Here is a 22,444-nt window from a genome sequence, read left to right as displayed (position 1 = left end):
AGGGGGTATTTCTTATAGCACACTATTTAAGTGCCCAACCAATAATTCAAATGCTTTCCCAAAAAAAAAGCAATCTAAAATGGAAGAATCAGTCTTTGTATGTGTTAGAGAAAGATGAGATGAAGAGAAAAGAAAATTAACCATAGCATTACAAAACAGACAATGTGCAAAATGAACCCTGCTAAAGTCTGTAGACATATTTAAACTAATTTAAGTTCACCATATAAAACACAAAACAAGCAGCCATTTAAGGTGTAGCTGTGTGCTACGTATGACAATGCATGGGCATGGGCTTGGAGTATACGTTCCCCTAAAAACAGCCTTTAAGAAATGGCAAACAACTTCTGAACAAGAATCTTATTTTGGTGTAATAAAAGTCAAAACCTGGCAAGGATTTGTAGAACAGTCCAAGAACGTTTTAAAAACATAAAACTGTCACCAACTCTGATGCAAGTGTAGCCAGGGAGGGGTGTAGTCTGAAACATAAACATTGAGAAAAATCCTTTTTAAGTTAAAATAACATCAGCAGAATTTCAAAAGAAAATGACAAAAAACATATATATATAATACTACACAAAGATTTCAGAAACTTAGGACCCTACGATTTCCACAATGTGAAAAACATGGAGGCAATCACGGAATCCGGTCATGAAAACGGAATTAGGCAAATAATGTGGATTGTCACAGAATTTGTCACATTTTTGATGAATACAATAAAATAGTGTTGTACACTAACTGAAATCGCGATGTGGATTAGTGTAATTAAAAACATGGGCAGTGAAACTTGATCTTAAACTGAAATTTTTGTCACATTTTTCAAAAGGACAACACACCACCTCTCCCTTGGCTAAATGTGACCTGAGATGAGAAAGGACATTGCTCATGTCTGTAAATTGTTGTTGACAGTCTGTATTGTTGCAAACAAACGTGCCTGTCGAATCATCAAAATGAGTATGTGGTCTTTTGTGATGGCGATAAACATGAGCTTTGAGAGCATTGTATTTTGAGAATTTACATTTGCATTCTGGGAAGCAACATGGAAATTGAGCATTTGCTTCATGTCTGTGTAAGATTTGATGATTAACATATCCTTTAACTGTCTTCAGAGAGCAATCACAAAATTTGCACGAATACATCATCATCCATATGGTTAAGGCAACACACCTCATAAGATGAAATCCGTTGTCCATGCATATGAGTGTTCTTAAATGATTGTGAAAGGCAAGCAACGTTCTAAATCAACAACAACACAACTCTGAAACCTATTTAGTACTTTTTAATGCAACTTTCATCAAACATTAAGAATAAGTTTTTAAAACGTATGTGATTAGCCATTGTAATTGTATTCACCTGTTGCCAATTAACTTTTAAATTACGTTGGATGATATGTCAACAGATTTTTTTTAAACACTTACCATTCACCACTCGACATCGAGGTCCATGATTGTTTTGTTGTCATTCTGTTATATATTGCATTCATACAGCAGAATTTGTTGCCTAAACGGTCACGTTTACACACAAAGCTACTTAACAAAGTCACTTACTATATTTGAAAACAAACTGACGCCTGTAATTAATCCAGCGAACCCAACTCCGCTCCGTGTTTTAGCTTATTTGCCATGTCAGAGAGCAGGTTTCCCGACCAAAACAAAAACACAGGGATTTTTTCCTTGAGGCATTTTTACGCTGTTTTGGAGCCATGATGTGCCACCTGCAGTTAACAGGCTGCTGCTTTGTCTCTTAGCTGATGCCGTTGGGCCGAGGGCAATGATTGAGAAGCAGTTTGACCAATGGCGTGCGTGAAGGCGGGACTTAACAAGAAAGGTCAAAACAGTGCAGAAACGCACACCAAAAAATGTCTACCATAGAAAGCAAAACGGCAAATTTCCTGCGACATTGTGAGGTAATCATACTGGGTAAATATGCTGGCATGTAATATTAAATATAAAATTGTAATCCACAAGTGTTACTGTATTTACGTTGTTTCTGCTGTTGCAGTGCACCCTTGGCCTTGTCAGTGGGTGAGGTCACATCACTAAACTGTCTGAAGAAGTAAGGTGTCGTGGACCATCATAAAATTTGTAAGTGCATTACATATTTAATGAAAAAATATTTTTTTTAAGTAAAAAACAATCATTTTTTTATGTAAGAAACGCAAGAACATTTAAAAAGAGTAACATGATCAGACATGATAATGAATATAGATATGTGATGTATGATATATAACCATTTTCTCTCTTATTTTTTAAAGGCATCAACATGGAGATTGAATTGGAGACCATTGTTCTGTTCGAAGTGTAGTTTGTGGAAGATGCAATGAGGAAATTAATTTGAATTGTCAATGTATTTTAAGCATATAAGCAATGTTTAGATGATGGTACTGTAGCACTGTTTAAAGTTTTTAATATTGTTGTTATTTAAAATGGAAACTACTGTAACAGATTAAAATAAAGAGGGAAAAATACAACTGATTTTCTCTAATTACTTTTTGTGTGAGATATAACATACATTTCATGAACTACATATAAAATTATCTGTAAGCCATAATCAAAATCAAAATGCTGTACATGCCTTTCAAAATTATGGTCCATCACAGTTCATTTTTTCAAATAACGGTCAACACATGTCATTTCAATTTACAGTCAAACTCTGTTAAATAATGATTAAAACATGATTTTAGTTTACAGTCAAAACATGCTTTATGAAGTAATTGTATCAACGTAATTTATATCTACATTCAAATCATGTTTAGTTAAACAACTGTTACACCATGTTTTTATATTTACAGTTAAAACATGTTTTATTAAATAAGGGTTTAAACATGTTACGTGAACTTACAGTCAAATAATGTCATTACATTTAATGGTCTATGCATGTATTTGCAATTATACAGACAAAATATGTTATTTTAGATTATGTTTTAAACATTTTATAGTACTGTATGGTCAATAATCTTTTTTCATGTTGCTGTGTAAACATGTTACTTCAGTTCATGGGGTTTTACCGTTATTTTCATTAATGGCAAACGTTTGGCACCCTGTGCTGCCATGCATTTGCTCGTATTTTTCTGTGTTTTTTTTTTACAGTGTAGGCAAGTGAAGTTACACATACATTTTCATTAAATACAGTTCTTAACACAACTTATTTCACCGTTAAAACACATAAAATATTTCTTACATTTAAACTTGTTTAACAAAAAAAAAATCAACATTTAAAAGTAGTCAGTCGAAAAAGACTGATGTGACTCATTTTGGTTACTAACGTCGCGTCCCTGTAGTTTGCATTGCATAAAATAGAATAATTTACAGCAAAGAAACGGTTTTATAGATAAAATATCCACAAACCTATATTTGCCCAAAAATAAAATGCAAGTCGTCAGCGGCAATGAGAACTACTCTGAAGAGGAAACAGTCCGCACTCATTACAACCCCTATGTTGTTGCGACTGTCACGTCCCGGGTGCTGGGTTACACAAAAACTTTTTTTTTTTTTTAGAGTACATGCACACTATTAAAGCAACTGATGCAAGCTGTTAATCAGTTAAGTTGGTCCACTAATGTTGCTCAAATGCACCGTTACCTCTCCGTCCTCTAACACCCCACCTTATTCCGAGACCTAGCAATTTACAAATTAAGTACTTGTCATACTAGTAATGTGGAAACAATGGTTGTTATTTTAGTCTAAGAGTAAAAATGAAATTTAAAAGGTAAAAATAACGATGTCGACTAATTATCAGCATCGCCACAGTTGATTACATCGACCAATTGTGACAGGCCTATTTACAATAAATCTTGAACTGATAAAAAGAAATTATACAATTAAAAAGAGAAAAGAAGCATTTTCCACTTATATGAATAATAAAAAATTGTATGCGAGTGCTCTACACAGAAAAAAATTTAATAAGATATACTTTGCGAAAAAGTAAAGAATTTGCACAAAATATATTTTAAGTAAATTTGACTGCTCTAATATAAAGTACAACTCACCTGTCATTCTCAGGTTAAATCTACTTAATATTTAACTTAACACTCATGAAGAAATTAAGTAAATATGTTTTTTTTGTTTTGTTTAAATTTTTTCAAATTACATCTTAATGGTTAAAATACATTTTAGAAATCAAATAGCATGTCCAATTAACTGAAATCCTGAAACTGATTCAGTTTAACAATTTATCTGTAATTTATTTTTAGGAAATACGTTTTTTTCTCAAATTCCATTTTTATTCAAACATGGAAGAACAATTGTGTAATTATTCCTTAAACATAATTTTTAATGATTATTATTATTATTTTTATTACTACAATTCTTATTTGTATTATTATATTACTTTGAAAATGACACATTCTACTGTACAAAAGTGATATATTTCCGTCACAATCACATCACATTAGACCGAACCTTTATTTTGAAGGGTTGATGTGAAGACGCTTGATTTTTTTTTTTTTTTTGTGTAATTAGGATAGAGCTGCAACTAATGATTATCTTTTCTGTAGACTAATCTAGTGAGTATTTTTTTTGATTAGTCGACTACTTTAACGATTATTATTGATTTATTCTTTTTTTCTAGTGTTCCTTTTTTTAATTAGTTGTATGTCGTTTTGACGTCTACATTTGCACAATTACGGATTATGGATACCTTATCTGAGCAACCTTCTTCAGCATTTGTTGATGTTACTGAGGATGAGGTTGATGAAAGTGAATTCACAGACTCACTGACGAAATGTAACGCAAAGTCATTGTACATGAAAAATCTCTGCCTGTTTTATATGCAGCTACAAGCCAAATACCTGGTGCCATCGTCAACCATTCAGATGATTGTGGAGGAATTCAGTGGTTTAAATTATATCTGTCATCAGTAGGAATGGGCGATATGGCCTAAAATCCATATTGCGATATACATTGCAGCCTCTTGCGATAACAATATATATTGCGATATATAAATTATAATAGAACCATTTCAGAACAGGTTACATAGACTCTTAGGAAAGCCAAACTGCTAATTTTTTTTTTTTTTTTTTTAAGAAATAAAGAAACGTTGTATGTCGTTTTGAGAACATTTATTGTGCAAAAGCAAAACTGTAATTAAACACAATATTGCAGATAAATAAACTAAATGTAGTGCCTTTTAGAAAGAAAGACTTTTCTTTTAAGTCCTTGGTTCTTAAATGCCAAGTTGCAGAGAACAAAAAAACTGGTGTCTTACACTGTACTGAAAATACTTCCAGTATTAATTAGTCAAATAAAATTGTGTAATGCACAGATACTTTAAATAAAAACATATTTCAAACCTGCAGCCTAAGGTAACGCATTTGGTTTTAAACATTTTGTTCTCCTAATGAAATTAAAACTGGTGTCTTGTTAATAAAGGAACGGACACTGTGAATTAGGGATATACTTCCAGTATTAGGCATGGCTATTTTAAATAAAGAAAATTCTTCCAAGTGTAGTGCACAGATACTTCAAATGAAAACATTATAAAGTGCTAAATGAAAGCACAAAATAAATAAAATGCTTCCAGTATAAGGGACATATAGTTCAACTAAAGAAAAATTTTAAAGTATAAAAGTTTCTTTACAGTAGTGCCATGCCATACATACTGTAAAAAGTGCAAATGTAGTTTTACCTATTTTCTTAAAGGACACAAAATATGCAAAGAACAGAAAACCTGTCTGGTGTGTTCTCAGTTAAAAAGCAACACAACAACGAATCCTAAAATCAGGCACTCTGAGATTTTGTTAATACACACCATTTGTCATTTGTTAGGCCCTAAAGATTATTAGCCAGGAACACAAGCTTGTCCACAGTCTCTGGCTTCAACAGAGACCTGTGGCATGTAACAATGTTGCCACCAAAGCTAAATGCCCTTTCCGAAGGAGCACTTGTGGCCGGGATACAGAGATATTTCTGGGCCAGTCTAGCCACCCTTGGAAAATTAGCTTGGTGCAGCCGCCACCAGTCCAGTGGGTCAGTCTCTCCATCAACCTGCATTGTCTGCAGGTAACTTTTTAGCTCCACTTCGATGGCCTCTCTGTCAGCGAGAGCAGCTGTGCCATCGGAGGCCTTTTTGAAAAAGCTTCCCAGGCTCCGTTTTACCTTCTTCGATTGCCTCTCAACAGCTGCTTCAGCACCATCAGCACCAACAGCTGCAGCTTGTGTGCTTGTGTGTGGCAGTGGCTCTCTGACCGTAGCAGCTTGCACCTCCAACAGTGACAGAATTTCTGCTACCGCTCTGGTCTTGATGAACTCCTGGTGGTCATCAGCTATATATGCATCTTTAAACCGTGGGTCGACCAAGGAGGCCATATCCAGCAGGTCAACCGTTTTTGGGTCTGAGTACTTCTCGTTTAAGTACTCTAGGATGACTCTTTTCATGTCCTTGGTCAGCTCTGTGTCATCATCAGCTGCAGCAAGAACAGTGTTGTTGAAAAGATGGAGAACGGGTTTGATGTATGACACACTGACATAATCTTCTCCAGACAGCGCGTCTGTGAATTCCAGCAGTGGGCCGAGGGTCCTGCTTATAGATTCCAAGACATCTGTATCTTGCCAAGTGGGTACCAGGTGTTTGGTTTTCCTGTCTGCTTTCAGTACCTGTGATAGGGCCTTCTCTTGTTCAAGCACCCTCTGGAAGATACTACTGTGCAGTAATATAGGCAAATATTACAGTATAATGTTAAAATATTATAATTATGCACTATTATATGAATATTATATGAATTATTTTTGTTTATATATATATATATATATATATATATATATATATATATATATATATATATATAACAAAAATAATTCATATAATATTCATAATACCAAGTGGGTTTATATATATAAATATTTATTAAAATACTAATATTATGCATATGCACAAAATGTTTTAACCTACCGATGGCGAGGTGCAGCCTGTGTCCAAAACATTGCAGCCTGGTCCAATCATTCAGAGACGCTGCCTTGACCACGTTCGTTCCGTTATCAGTAGTAATGCAAACTTGGCGTTCTTCTTTTAAACCCCATGACTCGAGCGTTTCCTTGAGTGCTTGTGCGATCTCCTCGGCCGTATGTTCAGCGGGGAAGTACGACGTCTGCAAACACCGGCTGCCAAGATTCCAATCATCCGTTATATAGTGAATGGTCAGACTGAGGAAAGGCTCCATGGTACGGCTCGACCACAGGTCCGTTGTAGTAGCAAAGTATTTCAAGTCGCACAGCTCTTTTTCAACATTTTCGCGGACCTCGGCATACAATTTTGGCATCTCGGTTTCTGTGAAGTATTTGCGGCTTGGCACCTCATATCGTGGATCAATAGCTCTGATCATGGCTTTAAAGCCGCGTCTCTCTACCGTTTGAAAAGGGACCATGTCCTTACACAAGTAAACAGTTATGGCCCTAGTAATTTTAATCCATCGTGGGCTCTTCCTAATATAAGGAGTACCTTTTGAAAATGACTGTTGGATTGAGGTTTGGATCAGATCCTGTTTTTTCTGTCCTGCGTTCTTCGTACTGGATTTTGCGGTTGGCTGCATTGCCTGGCAATGCTGGTATTCGACGACATGTTTAGTTTTGAGGTGGTAGAACAGATTAGTCGTGTTACCTCTCTTAGCTGGAACTTTTGCCCCACACACTCTACAGAGTATATTTTGCTGCTGCTCGTCGGACGGCTTAAAACCAAACCACGTCCAAATAATAGATGTTGCACCAGTCTTTTTCACAAGCTCCTCTGTTTCGCTGACGCTTTCAGCCATGTTTATTCAAGATGATGCGTTGCAGCCGGCTGCAGCTCGTTGCTCTAAATTTCGCGGGTAGATTGCGTCATCAAACATGCATTATCGCGATAGTGCAATAGAATTAGAATCTCTATCGTAGGCCAATTTTGTATCGTTTATATCGCATATCGTTTATATCACCCATTACTAGTCATCAGTACACACAGAAGATGTTCAGGGAAATACTCAAGTCAAAAACGACCCTCTCACAATGTGATATTGAATCTGTGGTGCAGACTTTGCAAGGCCAAGATTTACATTCAGCTTGTAATTCATTACTTTCCACAGAATACCAAAGAAGACAGTATTATCAGAAAAATTTTTCGTACGTGCATCCACAAAGTATGTATCTTGGTCGTGATGAGAACCGAAACCAACGTTATGCACAGTATATTCCATTGAAGAACACTTTAAAAACCATGTTAATAGACCCAGTGGTGTGGGAGCAGTGTGCCAAACATCAGCATGTACACTCTTCTGTGTTCTCTGACATCTGTGATGGCTCTGTATTCAAATCCAATGACTTGTTTAAGCAGCCTGAGATTACAATCCAATTTATCTTGTACCAGGATGCCTTTGAGATTGTGAATCCCCTTGGGTCAGCTAAAAAAAAAACACAAAATGATTGGAGTGTATTTTACACTTGGCAACTTTGAGCCATTTTACAGATCATGCATTGATAACATTGTTATCACTTTTGTGTTATGAGAGAGACTTTAACTATTTTGGTCAAACCAAGATTTTTGCTAAATTGTTGGCAGATGTCAAAGAACTTGAAGAGCATGGATTTGTGACATCTTCAGGTGACATAGTACGTGCAACAATAGTGGCTATTATTGGTGATAATTTGGGGTCCCACTGCATCGGTGGTTACTCACAGAACTTCAGTACTGCCAAGCATTGCTGTAGGTATTGCTTGGTATCTCGCAGTGAACTTCAGAATGTGTGTGTAGACTTTCCCAATCGCACAGTTGAGTCCTATAAGGCGGCAGTGGAAACTCTAAGGACGACCGAAGAAAATGTTGTAAATGGGTTGAAGTTTGACTCCATTTTCAACTCTCTCAAAAAAATTTTCATGTTGCTCAGCCTGGCCTTCCCCCATGCCTTGGCCACGACTTGTTTGAAGGTGTTGTAGCTATTGATCTTGCCATTTTCTTGGAATACTTTGTAAAAAGGAAGTGGTTTTCATATACACAGCTGAACAGGAGACTTGCACAATTCAAATATCTGGATTCTGATGCTGGTTCTGCCCCCTCCCAGATATGTGAAAAAGGCAGAAAGTTAGGTGGTCAAGCAGCTGAGAACTGGTGTCTCCTCAGATTTCTTCCTGTCATAATTGGAGACAGAGTAGAGTCACAAGACCCTGTATGGCAACTGACTGTTAAGTTGAAAGAACTGGTTGAGCTAGTGTGTGCTCCCAAGATTACCACTGCATAGATTGCATATCTCAATGTCTTAATACCAGAATATCTGGAAACAAGAAAGGAGCTGTTTCCTGGTGAAAATTTGAAACCAAAACATCATTACATGCTTCACTATACGTCACTCATTTTAAGTCTTTAAGACCTTTAATTCGTTTATGGTCATTGAGATTTGAAAGCAAACATTCATACTTCAAAAGAAGTGTGAGAAGAACACAGAACTTCAAAAATGTATGCAAGACATTGTCACACAACCATCAACTTCTTCAAGCATATCTTCACTCACGGTCATTTTTTTCACCAAAGCTTAAAAGTGTTGACTTGGCCACATACTCTCCTCATTTGTACAGTGATGCTGTGTGCAAAGCTGTTGAGACAAGCTTGCTTAACGAACCAGACTTTGTTTCAACACGGGTAGAATACAAGGGTACCCTGTACAGGAAAGGAAACTTAATTTGCCTTAAATGTGAAGAGGAGAATTCTATTTTACAGTTTGGACAGATTGAGCTGATTTTCGTGAAAGACGATGAGGTGACTTTCCTTGTGACTCCCCGCCCCTCAGTGTATTTGCATGATTATGGACTTTATGAGATTTTGCCTGCGACAAAGGAATTAATTTGTGTAAATGCTGAGGAATGTCTAGATTATTATTCCTTAAATGAGTACAGTTTTATGGGACTGAAGGTCATTACTCTGAAGCACAGCGTTGTTCATCTGTAAAAGGATAAACTGTCCTCTCCCAACAGAAATGGATGCATTGTTGACTTTTATTGAGAATGGGTTCCCAAACCCTATAACTTCAAAGCTAGCCATAGAGGGTTTGAACAGCCTAGGTGTGGAGACCATAGATGACCTACAGTTTTTGAAAGAGGATGATCTAGGTGGCTTTCTGAGACCGATTGAAGCAAGAAAACTAATAGCCCAAATCCCAAGTAAGTTTTCAAATCAATGGTTGTTTTTACATATAAACTAGTCAACATTTGAAGCGGATCAAAAAGTTCATTAAGTTCACAAGAACAGGTATTGGTTTTAAGACAACTATTATGAAAGGTTTGATCCACTTTAAATGTTGACTTTGTGTACATGCATACAATTAGATGAACTGGAAAAACAACACCCCAGTCTCTTTCATTCTGTACTTTGTTAGCTGTACTCTTTACTTGTATTACAGTGTATCAATGTGTTTCTTGTTTCTGCAGTATGGTTTTTAATGCAGTTTTTTGTTTATGCCATGTAGATATTGCTTCCACTCTGCAAAACACTGCCAATGATTTGTCTGATGAATACACTTCTGATGCATCAGGTTCACCTGCTCCTGGATGCTCAATTTCACCATCCAGCTCTTCAAGTGGAAGACATGAGTAAAACGCTGATACAACATTAAACAATCCACAAACATTTTGAAAGCAAAACATGTTATTTGTCAATTCTTGTAATTCATATACAGAGAATTTGCAATGTGAGCATGCCCAGCCTTTAGCACACCTGGCAAACAAATTGTGCCACACGTGCAGTTCACAGAGCAATATATATGTATATGTACAAACCCGATTCCAAAAAAGTTGGGACACTGTAGAAATTGTGAGTAAAAAAGGAATGGAATAATTAACAAATCTCATAAACTTATATTTTATTCACAATAGAATATAGATAACATATCAAATGTTGAAAGTGAGATATTTTGAAGTGTCATGCCAAAAAATTGGCTCATTTTGGATTCCATGAGAGCTACACATTCCAAAAAAGTGAGACATTTCATTCCATGAAAGTGACACATTTCAAAATGTCTCACTTTCAACATTTGATATGTTATCTATATTCTATTGTGAACAAAATATAAGTTTATGAGATTTGTAAATTATTCCATTCCTTTTTTCTCACAATTTCTACAGTGTCCCAACTTTTTTGGAATCGGGTTTGTATATGTATATGTGTATATGTATACAAATCTGCAGATTTATTGTACACCAGTCAACATTTGAAGAGTTTTGGGTATTGGTTTTAAGACAACTATTATGAAAGGTTTTGATCCTCTTAAAATTTTGACTAGTGTAGTTTGATGGCACAAATCAAACTGTGATAGCACGGGGCCTCAAAACATTGATTTTGGAAATTGCATACATTGTGATCCATTCCAAGTGTGGTGATTACCTGGTGCTTGAATGTCCAAAACGTCTCCAGTTGAGTCCGCAGCTTATGTCAGCGGAGAGTGAAGACTGTTGTGCATTGTTCAGAGCAACTACAGGGCCACAGTGCAGCAAATCACCAGCAACACGTTAAATGTGCCCATTTCATGCTAGTGATTTGTTGCGGTCCTTGTGAAAAATGCACAACAGTCTCCCCTCTGACAATAATGCACTGCGGACATAAAACAAGTCTGTGCACCACTTTAAATGCATACTCTATATAGTGGCACATGAACAACCCACAAAGTCCTATGCCATCTCTGTTTGTCCGTTATTAAACTCCAATAAATCTGCAGCTTGGGAATAGGCAATTTTGCCAAAAAATTACAGCTGTATGAAAAGTGTTCATCCTGTAACCTGTGGACATTGGTTTATCTTCTAGGTGACAGTAGCTGTGAAACTTCGTTTTATGACCATGACTGGCATTATAGTTTTGATGTTCCATGGCAAAAAATGCCAGGAAGTTTTATGGAAAAGTTGCAAAATGGCGAAAGGCCAAGTTGCTCTGAGAGAAGACAGTTGGTCCGCATTGTTGCTTCTGAGATCCTGGAAGTCAGCAAATGTCCAGCAAAAAAACATGTATCAGAAATAGCCCGACAAATGGTGATTGCATACCCAAAGTCTTTCAGAGATGAGATTAATTCCCAGGTTGTAGGAAGTGGATGTGATTCTCTCCTCAAACAACTGGTGTGTAGAATTGACAATTTTAAAAGAGCAAAAGCTATTAGTTCACCACTTTGTGGTACTCTAGAATTATCAACAAAGAAACGAAAATTGTTATATGGTTGTATAAATTCTGATCCACAACTGCTAGTTGGAGAAACATCCGAATTGCAGCAGGAAAAGAAAGAGAAGTTGCAAGTAATGTTTCAAAATAATGAAAGTGATGTAAAGACAATCTATGACTTAATGACTTCTACTTACACCTCTCAAAGAAACAACATCCAATCTGGAAAGGAAACCAAAGATTTACTTGATGAGTGGCCATATCTCTTTCAGCCAGCAGGAATGAAAGCACACTTTAAAGAGCTCACTGGCATTGACATAAACAACAGCTTTGAAGAATCTGCTTCCAGTAAGTTCAGAAGAATATTGGAGTACTTTCAATTTCAGTGCACAGAAAGAGCAAGCAGAGCAGGGAGAATACTCACAAAGTATAGAGCTGGAGGGGATCATGTTTGTGGGGCAGTGATGTTGCTGCTAACCCATTTCAAAAATGACCAAGACCACTTTCTTGTGATGGTAGAAGACACCTCTGTTCCAAGTGATATATGCTCAGAACAGCTTCCAGCAACACCATGTATAGTAGTGTGTTGTGGGTATTACTATGATCTTGCAACACAATAATTCCTGGTTTCGGGTGACCAGAACTCACATTGTGTTTAATATTATGTCTTACTGATTTTGTGTTTGTTCAAAGGAGAGAACCCACTGACAGCCGGTGTGTACATGGTAGCAGTAGACCAGATGATTGTAAATGACCATCTCTTGAGTTTTACAGAAGCCCTGTATCTGATGTTCTCTCTTTACTATATATTGAACATCAGTTACCCTGTAGAACTGGGAGCCACACTAGAATTCTTGCAAAGGTAATTCATAGACTGCATTCCTTTGGTTAAGAAGCATACAACAATTATTTAAGGATATTGTTTGTGTTGTGTTTTAAAGGTGCATCTTTAGGATAAATCCTCATAAAGGTACCAAGGTGGAAAAGAGAGAGAAAAAGAGAGCGTACTCTGTCAACCCCAGAGTATTAAGTCTGACGTCAAAAATTGCTGCATTTGACTGGGGAGAGTAACAGGTATAGAAGCTCTGTTGTCTTGTATAGTAGTGGTAGACTTCATCTTCTGTGTTTATCATTCATCGATGATAAAGTGCACCAAAGGACAATAATTTTTATAATTAACTCCAATAAATGTGATGTAATTGTCTGTGACCAAAACTGAGAGTATTTGGTTAAGGCTTGTTGCTGTTTCTGCTCTTCTTTTGTTTTGGGTTTTAATTATAACTGTTTGTGTCCCCACAGATGTGGTCTTTCAGAAGACTGACATTTCGCTGAAGAACAGGACAAGACCGACTTTTTGTACTTCAGTGCAGCGCTTTGTTCCTTAAATCATTTTTATTACCTTGTGATGTGATAAACTTCAAAATTATCAGAATCCAGGCCCAGTGTTTTTGTTTCTTTTAAATTGAACACATTTGTGTTCTGAAACATGCTTTATCCATTTTCCCCATGTGACATGTTCAGGATTATCAGAATCCAGGTCGACTTTTTTTTTTTAATTGAACAATTTTGTGTTCTAAAACATGACTTTTGCTGGGAAGTGTTTTTCCATTGTTTGATCTTGAAGGTTTGCTATATAATAAAAATCTGAAGTTGTTTACAGCAATACTCTGGCTACCATAATTTATTGTATAACATTTTACAAAAATTTGTGTTTCAAGAGTATTTAAAAAAAAATTTTTTTTTGCATTACTTCAGTCACACAGTACAAAAAGATGTCCCTGTACATTTGGTTTAAATGGGGGTGCACGCCGAGGAAGTTTGAGAACCACTGGCTTATAGATTTGGCTTTTTTGTGATTAAAAAAAGCCATTTATTTGCAATGAAAATGTTTGAAAAGTGGAAAAAAAAGTGCTTTATTAAGAGAAGAGTGTTTATTAAAAATAAAGTATTTATTGGGTAGGCTTGGGGGTCGGTGTTAGAAGGGCTTTTATTCTCACAACAATGTAGCATCCATTTAACAATTTTAATAAATATAATCATTTGCACTCTATAATTATTGGATCCTGTTAATCTACAAAAATACTAAGGTGCAACTATCTGCCAATATAGATAGCATCTAATTAGTATTTACACTTACTGCAAATTTGATAATTATATTAAATGAAAATTATTTACACCTAATGTAAATAGCATTACGTAAAAATGCTGATATTGTCACTTAGTGAAAATAAAAATATATCTGTATTTTTCTTAGTGTAAATAGCATCTACAGGTGGTTATTTCGGATTTTGATATGGAAATCATGACAATTAGCTTACCTTAACAATAAATGGTTTTCCAGAAGTGGTGTAACAAGTGGGTTGGACAGGAGTGTGTGTTTGGATGAGGATACCAATAAGTGAAACGCATACTCGAAATGTGACCTCTTTAACCCATCCCAGTGACTGGTGAACACACACACCCGCAACACGCGGGTGCAACAAAACGCAACAATTTTAATAAACAGTCGCAACACGCCGGCTGTGAGACTCGAACCGGAATCTCTTGGGTTACAAGCCCGACTCTCTAACCACTAAGCTACAACAGCCCACACAATAATAAAATGCTCTAACAGCCACAAGAGAAAACTGATGCCTTTCACCACTAACCACAGCGGCAAAAAAACAAAAAAATATATGATTTTATAAACAATACAGTCCAGCGACAGATCGCCTCTTTAACAAACGAACGATATGTATGACATGCATAAAAACAATAGTAGGCAAAACACTGACTATAAATCAAGGAAACAACATAGTACATTGTGTCGGATCACCAATGAAGTTTAGAAAAGATGCGTAATTTAACTTAATGTCTTCAGTGGCACAGGCACTAGTGTGGATGCCTCGTTTATTTGATGCTTGTTTCAAAGTCCTTGGTTCGAATATGTATTTTATACCTTTTGGTATCACAAACCACATCGAAAAGGCATTTATTTTCAACAAAAATGTAGTAGAAATAAAGTGTCTAACGAGTGTTTAATAAAACACTTTATAGCCTACTATTATTGCATCCTGTTAATGTACACAATTACTGAGATGCAAACAGAATCTGCCAAAATATAGAATAGGCCTATAGAATCTAATTATTTACACTTATTGCAAACTATCGCGACATTTACATGATGTAAATAGAATATCTATTTGTTTTTAGTGTAAATCACAACTGTTGCTTTTTGCACTTAGTGCATAGTCACTGCCTAATTCAACTGGAAAATGTAGGCTATATTTGGTGTTAATGTATGCATTTTTAGTGAAATTTCACCGTTCTGATGAAAATGTGATATGACTGTGAAATTCTACTGGTTTTCTCTGTAAAACTTTTTTTTTTTTTCAACTCTGACCAAAAAATATACAGGAATGTTTTTTTAAGGACATGTCAGGATAACAATAGACAACAATTACTGTTATTTAAAGGAAAATGTCATTTTTTTGCAGTAACAAATTTAAATAGCTAAAAAACAGGGAAAATGTACATTAGATGTCAAAGTTAGCATTTTTATGGAATTTCACAGTTCTGATCAAAATGTCATAATACTGTTAAATTCTACCGTTTTTTTCTGTAAAAAAACATTTATTTTTTACAGTGTAGATGAAATCCCATTTGAAGTCCATTAGATTTCTTAGTAAAGAGGCAACCTTTGGATTGACTGTAGTAGACTTCTTATTCACCACCTTCCCCGTCTTCTTGGACACTACCTTGCCTCTGCAGGTCTTTGAGCCTCTTTCTGGGTTTATTCCATAGAATCATCTAAGGAAAGTTGCATTACACATTACCGAAGTGTATAATAACCATTTTTCAAAATTCGGATTAATTAATTTGGTTTAGAATTTAGATTAATTTGGTAAAACTTTATAATAAGTATAAAGTATTAAAGCACTTATAAATCATTTGCAAACTATCTATCTATCTATATATATATATATATATATATATATATATATATATATTCTGATTTGTTTGGATTTAATGTGAATCTACATGCCTTTCTCCTATTTTCTCCATGCCTGGCATGCGAATAAAACCACATTTGACAGTGTTTCAGATGATGAACTGAAAAAAACTGAAATGGAAGAACACAAGGAGAACACAGGAGAAAGGTTGAGGTAGCTAGTTTGCAAATAATTTATTACTTTACTACTGTATACTTATTATAAAGTGTTACAATAGATTCTAAGAGAGTGTTAAAAACATACGCAAAAAGGAAAACACTTACATTTCTTACGTGCAACAAGCCGCCTCTTGATACTGCAGGTTGAAGATGTAGTACACAGAAAACACTGTTGCAACTGCAGTCAAAAGTGTTGACTGGACACTCACAAAAAAAAAAAAAAAAAAAAAAACAATTTTAACAATTGTGCACAACAGCAATGTTACAATTTTATATCTTAAACATCAGTAAATGTCTCTTTATCATGTGTAATGACACACTAACCCAGCAAAATCAGATGAGGATTGGCAGGTAGATTGAGTGTCTTCTCAATATCAGATGCAGATGCTGCAACCTGTAGAGTACACACAATACACAAATAAGAATATTACATAATATAATGTGGTGAAGTGGAAAGAAGAAAATTACTTACATCTTAATACTTACATCTGCATGTGAAACCAGTCCGTCTTCATGTTCCTGGAAGTGGGACATTAATGTTAGAATCTTGACAAGCAGGTGTACCATATATATGTTCTCAGCCTGGGACATCCTTCAACTTTTCATTCAAAACACTGAAAAATATTCTGTCTACTGCTCTCTCCTCTTCCTCTCTCTCTCACACACACACTCTCTCTCTCTCTCTCTCTCTCTCACACACACACACACACACACACACAAAACTGTATTTGAGATTTGTGCCAATAAATCCAGTGCAAAATCTGTGATTAAAATGTGCTCACATACAAAGCCCACTTAATAAACAATAAGTTAGAATATATTTAGATTACACTCTAAATTGATTTAGATACGACTTAAATTGAAATTCGCGCAAATATTCCACTAAGACTAATCTGTCACTCCCAATAAACAAACGTCTCTCACCATAACGTTACTCCATCCATCGATCAAGTCAAGTGCTCATGCAAAAGGCGGTGAGTTTATGCTTATGCTAAGTTTACAGGCCTATTTTCGATTTCCCTATAACGTATATAAGGTTAATATATAAGTTACCAACTTTAAACACACCTAACTTAGCAACAAGAATGCAAATAAAGCAAATCCTCCATTTTAAACCACACTGGGTTGGCGCCAATGCAAAATGTAAATATAATTGTGCAAATAAGTGTTTCAGAAAATCAAGCAAACACACTTCAGATTCTCGTTATCTGCTATCTGTAATCGAGATTAAATTTGAGATAAAATCCGTTTACTATGTTATATTCACTGAGACTGATGATGCTTTTCTCTGGTATCAGACGCTAACCGTTGCTCCCGGGGAAGGATCCAAGATGGCGGAATGAGAGGTCTAACTTTTGCGGGCTCTGTATATTAGTTGTTATTTAGTTCCCAGATTTTGACATTCAAAGATGCAGCAAATATAATTTTCATTGGAAGTATTGTTTTAATACTTTTGGAGTATTTATCACTCGCACTGAAGGTTTTTTTTTTTTAGTTTTGTGAAGATGTCTGTTCACAACTATAATCTGTTAGCCCTGCACGAGGCTTGAGACGAAAGTGATGTAGAAAGCATGGTTGTAGCCAGCTCAAAATCTACCAATCCTACTCACACGCCGATTGATAGCCCGCTCCCAAAAAGGTTGAGATCCGTGGAAGAAGGTGAAACTAGTATGGCTATCCTCAGTGCCTTACAACTGTTAACCAAAAAAGTGGATGAGCAGACCGAGCTGTTGAAAGGCTTTGATAAGCGTATTGAAGTTAACAAGGGCGCCATCTCTGAGAACAAGGCAGAAATCTCCGTGTTGCAGAAGAAAGTCGCCGAATTACAGATAGTGAACAGCTCTCTCAAGAAAGCCCACGAGGAACAAGCTCGCTACAAACGAAGATGGAATCTGAGGATGATTGGTCTACAAGAAAAAGACGGAGAGGATGCAAGAGAATTGGTGATTGGGATTTTAACCAGAGTGGTTCCGCTTTCTGTTGATCCAACGTGATCTCATGAGAATACGTGTGTATTTTTACGTTTAATGTGGTTCTACCACACGTACATTTACTTACGTTTTCATGCACATAAAAACGTATTTATAGCAGTAAAACGTACAAATACTCACGTGTTAGCAGCTACAAAAACGTAAATAATCTAACGTAAAGTGTGAATTTATATGAATTCCCTTGTATTAATATTAAAATCGTGGCTTTAATGATTAAAATCTGTTGTATTTAATTGTCATATCAATAAATGTTTTTATTGAATTTATTGAAAGCAATTTACTCATCTACTTAATAGGAAATAACATTTCTGTGCATGCTGCAACACAGATACACAAAAGCACAGCATACAATTACAAATCACATCCATTTTATTTGTTTGCTGTACTCCATCTTTAGAATCCAGATGTTTGCAAGGAACATAACGATATCAATCGATCTTCATCTTCATTCTCAGCAACAGCGTCCGTCACAGTCAAAGCCCGCGCTCGTTATGATTCGAATTAGTGATGTGTCGTTCTTGAACGATTCGTTCATTTTGAACGAATCTTTAATGTGACTCGGGAAGAACGAGTCGTCTCGGGGAGTGATTCGTTCAGTCGCGCATGCGCATTATTCTATAGGTTCTGTTCTAGTAGGAGAAGGGTCTGGCTGCAGACCATGGGCGAGTGGAGCTCCACTCTCGAACCGGAAATACGTCCCCTCCACTTGAAAATATCAAGATGGCGTCGCCGTGAGTTCTTCACTCAGGTAATTTTATCTCAGCATCGCTAAAATGTAGTGATGGCAAAATCGAGGCCTCGTGAACCAATGAAACAGTTGAACCAAATGTGCCATATTGTTTCGAGGCTTCGAATCAATCCGACACCCGTCTCAACGGTGACACCTAGTGGTCACTTGCAAGTGTTGATCTGAAACAACATTGACGAGCCATTAAAAAAATGTGTTGTTTTTTTATTATTATAATGTTCTAATATGTGAAGCTTGTAACCTATAGGCTCCTCACTGTGCATAATGTTATTTTGGTCATGAAAAATGAATATTAATAAAAGAAATCAAGCCACAATGTCTCACTTTTTTAGAGATTTTTATTCAAAAATATTAATTTATCTGCTGTGGAAGGACTTAGCCTACTTCTTTTTTTACAGATAATTTCTCCAGCCTTTGAAAAAATCCTCTCACAAGGGACACTTGTTGCTGGCATACAAAGATATTTTTTTGCAAGGACATACAAATGAGGAAAGATTACTGCTCTCTCTTTCCAGTAAGTTAGTGGATCATGAGTTCTGGGCAAATACGCATCGTTAATGTATTTTTTCACTTCCACTGTGGCATCAGCTGTAGCATTGTGTATCATCTTGGTTTGATGGATGCGAGTATCAAAAAGTTCCCATAAACTGTCCTGTGTTTCTACTGGTGTTGATGTTGATGGTGATGGTGATGATGATGATGATGATGATGGGTGTGATGTTGACATTTCTGGGTCTGAATAAAAATGAAAACAGCAATTAGTAACAAATCCTAAACTGACGGCATATATGAAGGATATATTATATTACATGATTCAGATTACATAACATAACACAGACTGAAACTGCTCACCAGGATTTGTGTTTGAACGCATCAGTGAAGCACACTCCAGTGTGATATGCTTTTCAGCTTCCTGGGCTTTGGCAGCATTTCCAAATGCCACATTTTTGAACCTTGGGTCCAGCAGTGTAGCCAGTGCCAAGTCTCTAAAACTCTCATAACCTCCACATCTGGAGTGCAGACCTTCTTGCAGATGTGAGCCTATGAGCCAAAACAGGAGAAACACATATTTATAATAATGACAATAATATGACAGTTATGGCCAATCACATGGGTAGTATGGTCATTGTGGCCTACCTAATTGAACAGTTGATTCCTGCGTTGCATTTCCTTTTTTCTGTGCAAGCTTGTGCTGCAACATCCTGTACAGTGGTATAAGCTTTGAAGCAGACACTCTCTTTTCCTCTGACATCTCTGTTGTTGCGAGTTTGAATGGTTGCAGTATTGACAATGATTGTTCAATAATGTCATAATCAATACTTGTCAGGGGAGCAGTATCATTGTTTAAGTTGGAAAGTGCAGCAGCCACTGGTTCACGTTGGTCATACAAGCGCTGTAGCATGTCAAATGTGCTGTTCCATCTCGTGTCAACCTCCTGTATCAGTTTCAGAGTTGGTCTTCCCATCAAGCTCTGCATCTCCACAAGCTTGTCCTTTGCTTTGCAGCTGGATCTGAACAACCCCACTATCTTTCTGGCCTTCTGGCGTATTTCATTGATGACTGGGGTTTGATCTAGTGCCTTTTTCACAATCAAATTTAAAGTATGAGCAAAACATGGGACATGGCGAAGGTGGAGTAGCTGGGCACTTAGGATCATGTTAGATGCATTGTCAGTCACCATGCACTGAACTTTGGAGGTTATTCCCCACTCAGCCATTAGCAAGGCTTTAGCCTCCATGAGATGCTGGGCTGTGTGGGTTTGGTAAAACCTCCTTACACCCAGTACAACAGTTGCCATTTTTGCCTCTGGTGTTATGTAATGGCAAGTCACACCAAGATATCCATCCATATTAATGGAGGACCACATGTCAGCTGTAAGGCTAACAAATTCGGCCTTTTGTAGGTCCTCCATTGTCTTCTCCTTGGCTTTGTTGTACTTTTCGCTGACCATTATTTTAAGCACCTTCCGGGATGGGAGGACATAGCTTGGATCAAGCTTGTTCACAAATGCCCTGAATCCCTCATCGTACACGATGGTGAAGGGCTGCAGATTCCTTCACCACCATGTTTATAAGAGCCTCATCCAATTCCCTCTGTCTGACTTTTAAAAGAGAAGACAAAACATACTTTCAGACAAATACATTGGAAAAATACAGCTTCAATTAGTGCACATCTATTAAAAGTATAGCCTACTGGTTCATTATTTGGAAACCTTCCAGTGTTTATAATCAGTGCTTTATATAACTTATAAACTTTATAAACAGTGTCCCAAAAGGTTGTAATTATATTTCAATTATAATTATATCCCAAACAATGCATACCTTGCTTAGATGGGCCAGCAGTGTCAGTAGCCTAGGTACAGGGGGAATGCCATCCTCTGCACCCTGCAAAATGGCAGGATGAGTGCTCCTCAAATGGCGCATCATGGATGATGTATTGTTGCAGTAGGCTAGCTGCCGATCACAATACACACATCTCACTTTATTTGGGGTGTCTAAATGGAAATGCTCCCACACCACAGATGTACGGCATCTCTTCTGGGGAGCTTCCATTTTATCTATCTATCCAAATCTATCTATCTATATATGAATCGATCTATGTATCTAGATATGTATCTATAATCTATGTATCTATATATGTATCTATCTATAATATATGTATTTATATATGTATCTATAATCTATCTATATATGTATCTATCTATAATATATGTATTTATATATGTATCTGTAATCTATCTATATATGTATCTATCTATTAATCTAGCTGTCTATATATATTTATATCTATGTATCTATTAATGTGTCACTATATGTATACTCTGTCTGTCTCTAGCCTCTCAGTCAATGTGTTGTGTAAATTTAAATGTAAGTCTAAATTGCCTATAACTAATCAAATCGCACTATGTCACTAATACTATATCACCAAAAATCCGCTATCTCAAAGGCAAACTCCTCTCACAAAAACCCACGAGGTCAAAATGCGTTTATTTCACTTTTATACAGATGTGCGATTGTGTGGTCTGTTCCCGACCGTTCCAATCAAACGCTGATTCGGCGGACCACACCTGATGAAACAATTAGTGAAACACTTCGAGGCTTCGTTTGGTCATAGTCACGTGACATGGGTGTTTCGAATCACGCTTCGGATCAGTGTTTCGACACATCTGCGCTTCGGGATCTCGCAAAGCTTCGGAACGACTGTTTCGCTTCAGCCATCCTTACTAAAATGGTGAACTGACGCTGTTGTAACGTGCAGTGTAAGAAAAACGCACAGGGCTTGCGTGAAATTACTCACAAAAGGATTAATAAACACTATGGATTTATAGATTTATCTTATATCGCGAGCAATGTTGATGTCTGGCCACTGATCTATAAATCATTTATACACCCTATATAGTCATGTAAAGATCAATGTGTCTGGCCAATGTTTTTATTTTTTATTTTTTTATTTTTTTTT

General features: G+C 36.4%; 2 long non-coding RNA genes across 3 annotated transcripts; one reads left to right on the top strand and one right to left on the bottom strand.

Annotated features, from left to right (window-relative positions):
* The first annotated feature begins 12,697 nt into the window (after nucleotides 1-12,697).
* LOC132129143 (uncharacterized) lies at nucleotides 12,698-13,508 on the top strand. The gene is made up of 3 exons (XR_009428443.1): nucleotides 12,698-12,958; nucleotides 13,038-13,170; nucleotides 13,396-13,508. It is a non-coding gene; the product is annotated as an uncharacterized LOC132129143 (long non-coding RNA).
* A 2,217-nt stretch (nucleotides 13,509-15,725) lies between these two features.
* Nucleotides 15,726-17,562, bottom strand: LOC132129662 (uncharacterized). Of its 2 annotated transcripts, none has more exons than XR_009428555.1 (4): nucleotides 17,439-17,562; nucleotides 16,733-16,765; nucleotides 16,346-16,640; nucleotides 15,726-15,885 (listed from the first exon to the last, which is right to left on the bottom strand). It is a non-coding gene; the product is annotated as an uncharacterized LOC132129662 (long non-coding RNA). The 2 variants fall into 2 exon arrangements; XR_009428556.1 differs by lacking the exon at nucleotides 15,726-15,885 and adding an exon at nucleotides 16,079-16,198.
* Nucleotides 17,563-22,444: the final 4,882 nt, after the last annotated feature.

Source organism: Carassius carassius, chromosome 46 (assembly GCF_963082965.1).
Source record: "Carassius carassius chromosome 46, fCarCar2.1, whole genome shotgun sequence".
In the NCBI taxonomy this organism is placed as follows: Eukaryota; Metazoa; Chordata; class Actinopteri; order Cypriniformes; family Cyprinidae; genus Carassius; species Carassius carassius.
Note: the sequence above shows the minus strand (reverse complement) of the source record. Positions and strands in the feature narration are given on the sequence as shown.